The sequence below is a fragment of the Orycteropus afer genome, unplaced genomic scaffold, assembly GCF_000298275.1.
Source record: "Orycteropus afer afer isolate SDZICR_OR568_19922 unplaced genomic scaffold, OryAfe1.0 scaffold00299, whole genome shotgun sequence".
Lineage (NCBI taxonomy): Eukaryota > Metazoa > Chordata > Mammalia > Tubulidentata > Orycteropodidae > Orycteropus > Orycteropus afer.
In genome coordinates, this window is record NW_006921886.1 from 364,974 (window position 1) to 370,664 (window position 5,691).

A 5,691-nucleotide genomic window follows, 5' to 3' on the forward strand; every position below is an offset into this window, starting at 1 on the left:
TGCTACTCATAGCAGATTAGTATGAAATACTCAAAAACATTTGGAGGGGGATCAAATGTTCATCAGGAAGAAATGGCTGATCCTGGTAATTGGATTTTTCCAGGTTTGTAATTATTTCCCACTTCATTCATACTTTAAAATAGGTGATATTTAGTTCAAAGAGTAATTCTAGCCATACTGGTATACAGGAATACATCTTGATTCAGGTTTACAGTAGTTTACAGGTTTCTTGATTTTTTAAGATAATTATTAAGCTTTCTTTTCTCTTCTCCATCTTAAATAAATTGTTTAGCTTTTACTTTTTTCCATTAAATGAAAGAATGAGAAATTATGTAAAAACCAAGGGAGCCATACAAAATATATACTGCCAAAGAGACACTTCAAAGCAAACTAGCTTAAAATAGTATACTTTTCCACAAAAATCAGAATTTAAATAGTAATTTTTAAGAAAGAAATAGGATATACCTGACTTTGACATACATGATTAAATACATATAACATATATTCAGGTTTGTGCAGTATTTTAGAAATTTGATTTTTTTTCTCAAGTAAATCAATTTTAAAAAGTTTTGTTGTGGTTTATGTATTGATCCAATAGCAATGGCTTTTTAGGGATATTTGAAGCATATTAAATAATTACCCTATTACTTTTGCTGTTTTTCATCTGTCATTTTTACATCTATAAAATATTATTAGTCGTAATAATGGTCAATTTCATCTAGAAACACTATTTGCCTGATTTTAAAGATATCGGGCAAAACTGGACCTTCCCAGCTAGAATGATGTGTTTTGGGGTAAATAATTTAAAAAGGAATTATTATTATATAAAAGGGGAAGACACAGGCTGTGAAAATATGAATAAGTGACTAGATAATACTGTGACAATGTGAAGACAGTTGTATTTAAATGAAAAAATCCACATAAGAATTAAGATACTTGATAATTTTGTGAATGAATTTATTGTTACTATCATACTCTAAACCACTAATAAGGAATGGTTTATAAAATTTAAGAGTGTGTAAATACTTTGTACCTAGAACTGATGGAAGTAATTGGTAAACTGCTTAATCAAGTCCCACTTGGCAGTGAATGGGAACTGCAGGATAGAAAATGTAGGCTGGGTAAGTAACCCAACAAGTCAGTGGAGTTCTCTTTAGAGAAAGAAACAAAGATAGCAGTAATTAATGACCCTGACTCTGTGCCAAAAAAGCTTTCTTCTGACAACTCCAACTTAATTAAAACTTAAGACATTTCAATGGCCTCCGAAAGCCCCTGATGGGGTGAACTCTTGCAGACTCGTGAGAAAATTTTGTAAATTAAAGGAAAAGATGTGTGTTACCACTGGTGCCATGACTCTAATCCCTGACAGTCAAAGAATCTATTTAGCCCAAGCCTTTTCTTTTAACTGGCTCACACCTGCAGGCTTCCTGGCACTTCCTCTGCACCAGAGAAGGCATTTTTTGTGTTTTACGGAAGATCAGATAATAGGAGCCTTGCTGTTCCTTTTGTTTTTGTGCATTGTTCATTAGCCTGTGAGTGTTGCAGGCACACTTGATATGCTTGGCTTGCTCCAGAGTAGAGTAGAGCATTGCCTGAAAGCGTTAGGTGGTGCAACACAGGGTGAAGATGGGTTGGCGGAGAAAGTAAGTTTTTTTTTTTTTTTTTAATGTGAAAGTGCCTCAAATTAAAACTCACAGTTGATGGGGCAGCCTGAATGGCTGTGGCCTGCTGTTTTTAACACAGCAGAGTGACAAGAAATGAGGTTCTGTGCTAGACAGTGCAGATTTGAGACACAAGGAAATGCGTTGTTAAATAGCCCTTGCTCCTTTTATTGGTACCATTTTTAATTCACTTGAATCAACAAGCATAAGGATTCGCAGTAGGTCTGGAAAGGAGGCATACTGAGCTATCAAGAAAATTATTTATTTATTAATAAATATACTAAATAAAATTTATTTATTTATTAATAAATATAATAAATAAAATTTATTTATTTATTTATAAATATAATAAATAAAATTAAATGCTTTTGCATACTCAATAAAACATGAGTAGACATCTTTCTGGTATTCTGGTTAGGCACATAACAACAACAACAAAAACTTATCTACTTTGATCAACTTGTCAGAAGAGACCATTCCCTGGAGAAGGATATCATGCTTGGTAAAGTGAAGGGTCAGAAAAAAAGGAAAGACTCTCAACAAGATGGATTGACAAAGTGGTTGCAATGATGGGCTCAAGCATAGCAAGGATTGTGAGGATGGTGCAGGACCAGGCAGTGTTTTGTTCTGTTTTACATAGGGTCACTATGAGTTGGAATAAACTTGATGACACACAACAACAACACTGCAATGTAAAATGTGAGACAAAAACTGGGGGAGATGAGCCTGGAGAAATAGGTAAGGAGCAAGATTTGGAGGAGCATACCCGTGAGCTTTGGCTTTATCTCTAGTACAAGTTATGAGGAGCCAGGAAAGGGTTTTATGTATGATTATATTTCTGGTGGCTGTGGAGAAATTGGAGCTCTGGTGGCATCATAGTGCCTAAGGCATTTGACTGCTAACCAGAAGGCTGGTTGTTCACACCCACAAGCCACTCCTCAGAAGAAAGATTGGGCAATCTACTTACCTAGTGATACTGCTTGGAAACCCAAGAATGGGTTGCTATGAGTCAGATCCAATTTGGCCGCAGTGAGTTTGTTTTTTGGTTTTGAGTGGAGAAATTAGATTCAGCATTGGTTCTCATTCTTGACTGCACATTATCAGGGGAACTTCAACAAACAAGGATGCCTGGGTCCATCCCTAGTGATTCTGATTTAATTGGTCTTGGATGTAGCCTGGGTTTTGAGATGTCTGTATAGCTTCTCAGGTGATTCTCATGTAAAGCCAAAATTGAGAACTACCAGATTAGAAAATTTGTTGATAAAATCTGGCAGTCAAAACTTAAGCCTCTTGTGGCATTTCTGAAATTATAGTTGTATATCAAGGAAATGCAAATTAAAACCACAATTAGACATCCGCACATGCCTATCAGAATTGTTGTGTTGATATTAGGTGCTGTCAAGTCAGCTCTGACTCATAGGCACCCAATGTACAACAGAACGAAACACTGCCTTGTTCTATGTCATCCTCACTATCCTTGCTATGCTTGAACCCATCGCTGAAGCCACTGTGTCAATCCACCTTGTTGAGGGTCTTCCCCTTTTTTGCTGACTCTGTACTTTACCAAGCATTGTATCCTTCTCCAGAGACTGGTCCATGACTAAAGTAGGCGAGACATAGTCTAGCCATTCTTGCTTCAGAGGAGCATTCTGGCTGCACTTCTTCTAGGACAGATTTGTTCATTCTTCTGTCAGTCCATGGTATTTTCAGTGTTCTATGCCAACACCATAATTCAAAGATATCAACTCTTCTTCAGTCTTCCTTATTCATTGTCCAGCTTTCACATGTATATGAGGTGACTGAAAATATCTTGGCTTGAGTTAGGTACACCCTAGTCTTTAAAGGGGAGCTCTGGTAGCATAGTGCCTAAGACACTTGACTGCTAACCAGAAGGCTGGTGGTTCAAACCCAACCCCCCAGCCACTCCTCGGAAGGAAGATGGGGCAATCTACTTTCATAGTGATACTGCCTCGGAAACCCAAGGAGGGGTCGCTATGAGTCAAGTCCGATTCAATGGCACATAACAACAACACAACAACAGTCTCTAAAGTGACATTTTTGCTGTTTAACACTTAAGGAGGTCTTTTGCAGCAGATTTACCTAGTGCAATATGATGTCTGATTTCTTGACTGCTCTTCCATGGGTGTCAGTTATGGATCCAAGTAAAATGAAACTTTGACAAGTTCAATCTTTTGTCCATTTAGTGTTATGTTGCTTATTGGTCCAGTTGTGAAGATTTGTATTTTCTTTATGCTGAGGTATAATCCATACTGAAGACTGTAATCATTGATCTTCATCAGTAAGTGCTTCAAGTCATCTTCACTTTCCGTCAGCAAAGTTGTGTGATCTGTGTATTGCAGGTTGTTAACGAATGTTCCTCCCATCCTGATATTGCATTATTCTTCATATAATCTAGGTTCTCGGATTATTTGCTCAGCCTACAGACTGAATAGGAATAGTGAAAGGAGACAACACTGACACACACCCTTCCTGATTTTAAAACATGCCATATCCCCTTGTCCTGTGTAATGACAGCATTATAGTCCATGTGTAAGTTCCTCATGAGCACAATGAAATGTTTCTGGAATTCCCATTCTTCACAATATTAAACATAAGTTGTTATGGTCCATATAGTTGAATGCCTTTGCATAGTCAATAAAACACAGATAAACATCTTTCCGGTATTCTTTGCTTTCAGCTAAGATCCATTTGAAATCAGCAATAGTATCCCTTGTTCCAGGTACTCTTCTGAATCCAGGTTGAATTTCTAGAAGTTCCCTGTCATTATACTGTCACAACCATTTATGAATTATCTTCAGCAAAATTTTACTTTACTTGCATGTGATAATGATACTGTTCAATGATTTCCACATTCTGTTGGACCACTCTTCTTTGGAATGGGTCAGATACGGATCTCTGCCAGTCAGTTGTCCAGGCAGCTGTCTCCCAAATTTCTGGCATAAATGTAAGCACCTCCAGTTCTGCATCCATTTGTTGAAATATCTCAATGGGTGGTTCATCAATTCCTGGAGCCTTGTTTTTGCCAATTCCTTCAGTGCAGCTTGGACTTCTCCCTTCAACACCATTATTTCACTTAGCATAATATCTTTGAAGTTCATCTATGTTGTAGCATGCATCAGGAATTCATTTCTCTTTGTGACTGAGTACAATTCCATTATATGCATGTGTCACATTTTGTTCATCCATTCATCCACTGATGAGCACTGAGATTGCTTCTACTTTTTTGCTATTGTGAATAGTGCTGCTATGGACATAGGTATACATATGTCTATTTGCATCACTACTTTTAGGTCCATAGGGTATATAACTAGGAGTGGAATTGCCCATACTATTTTCCACAAGGGTTGTTCCACTTCACATTCCACCAGCAATGGATAAGGATTCCAATCTCCTCACCAATATTTGTTGTTTTGTTTTTAGTCATTGTCATTCTAATAGGGGTGAGGTGACATCTCATTGTAGTTTTGATTTCCATCTCGATAATGGCTAATGATGCTGAGCATCTTTCCATGTATTTGTTGGCTGCTTGGATATCCTTTTGGGTAAAGTATCTGTTCCTGTTCGTTGTCCATTTTTTGACTGAGTTGTCTTTCTGTTGTTAAGTTATAGCAGTTTTATATATATTTCAGATATCAGACCCTTATTGGATATATGGTTGCCAAAGATTTTTTTTCCCACTTTGTAGGTTGACTTTTTACTCTCTTGATTAAGCCCTTGATGACCCTAAGTATTTGATTTTTATGAGGGTCTCAGTTATCTATTTTGTCTTCTATTGCTCACAGATTTGTTGCTATATTTAAGAAGCTATCACAAACAAACGAACAAAAACAACCCACAGAGAAAATAGGTTCCATAGCTTCTCGCCTTTATTTTTTTTTTCCAAGTTATGATTTTAGGTTTAACATTTAGGTTCTTGATCCATTTTGAATTAGTTTTTGTGAAAAGTGTGAGGTATGAATTTCACTTCACTTTTCTGTATGCAGAAATGCAATTTTCCTATCACCATTTG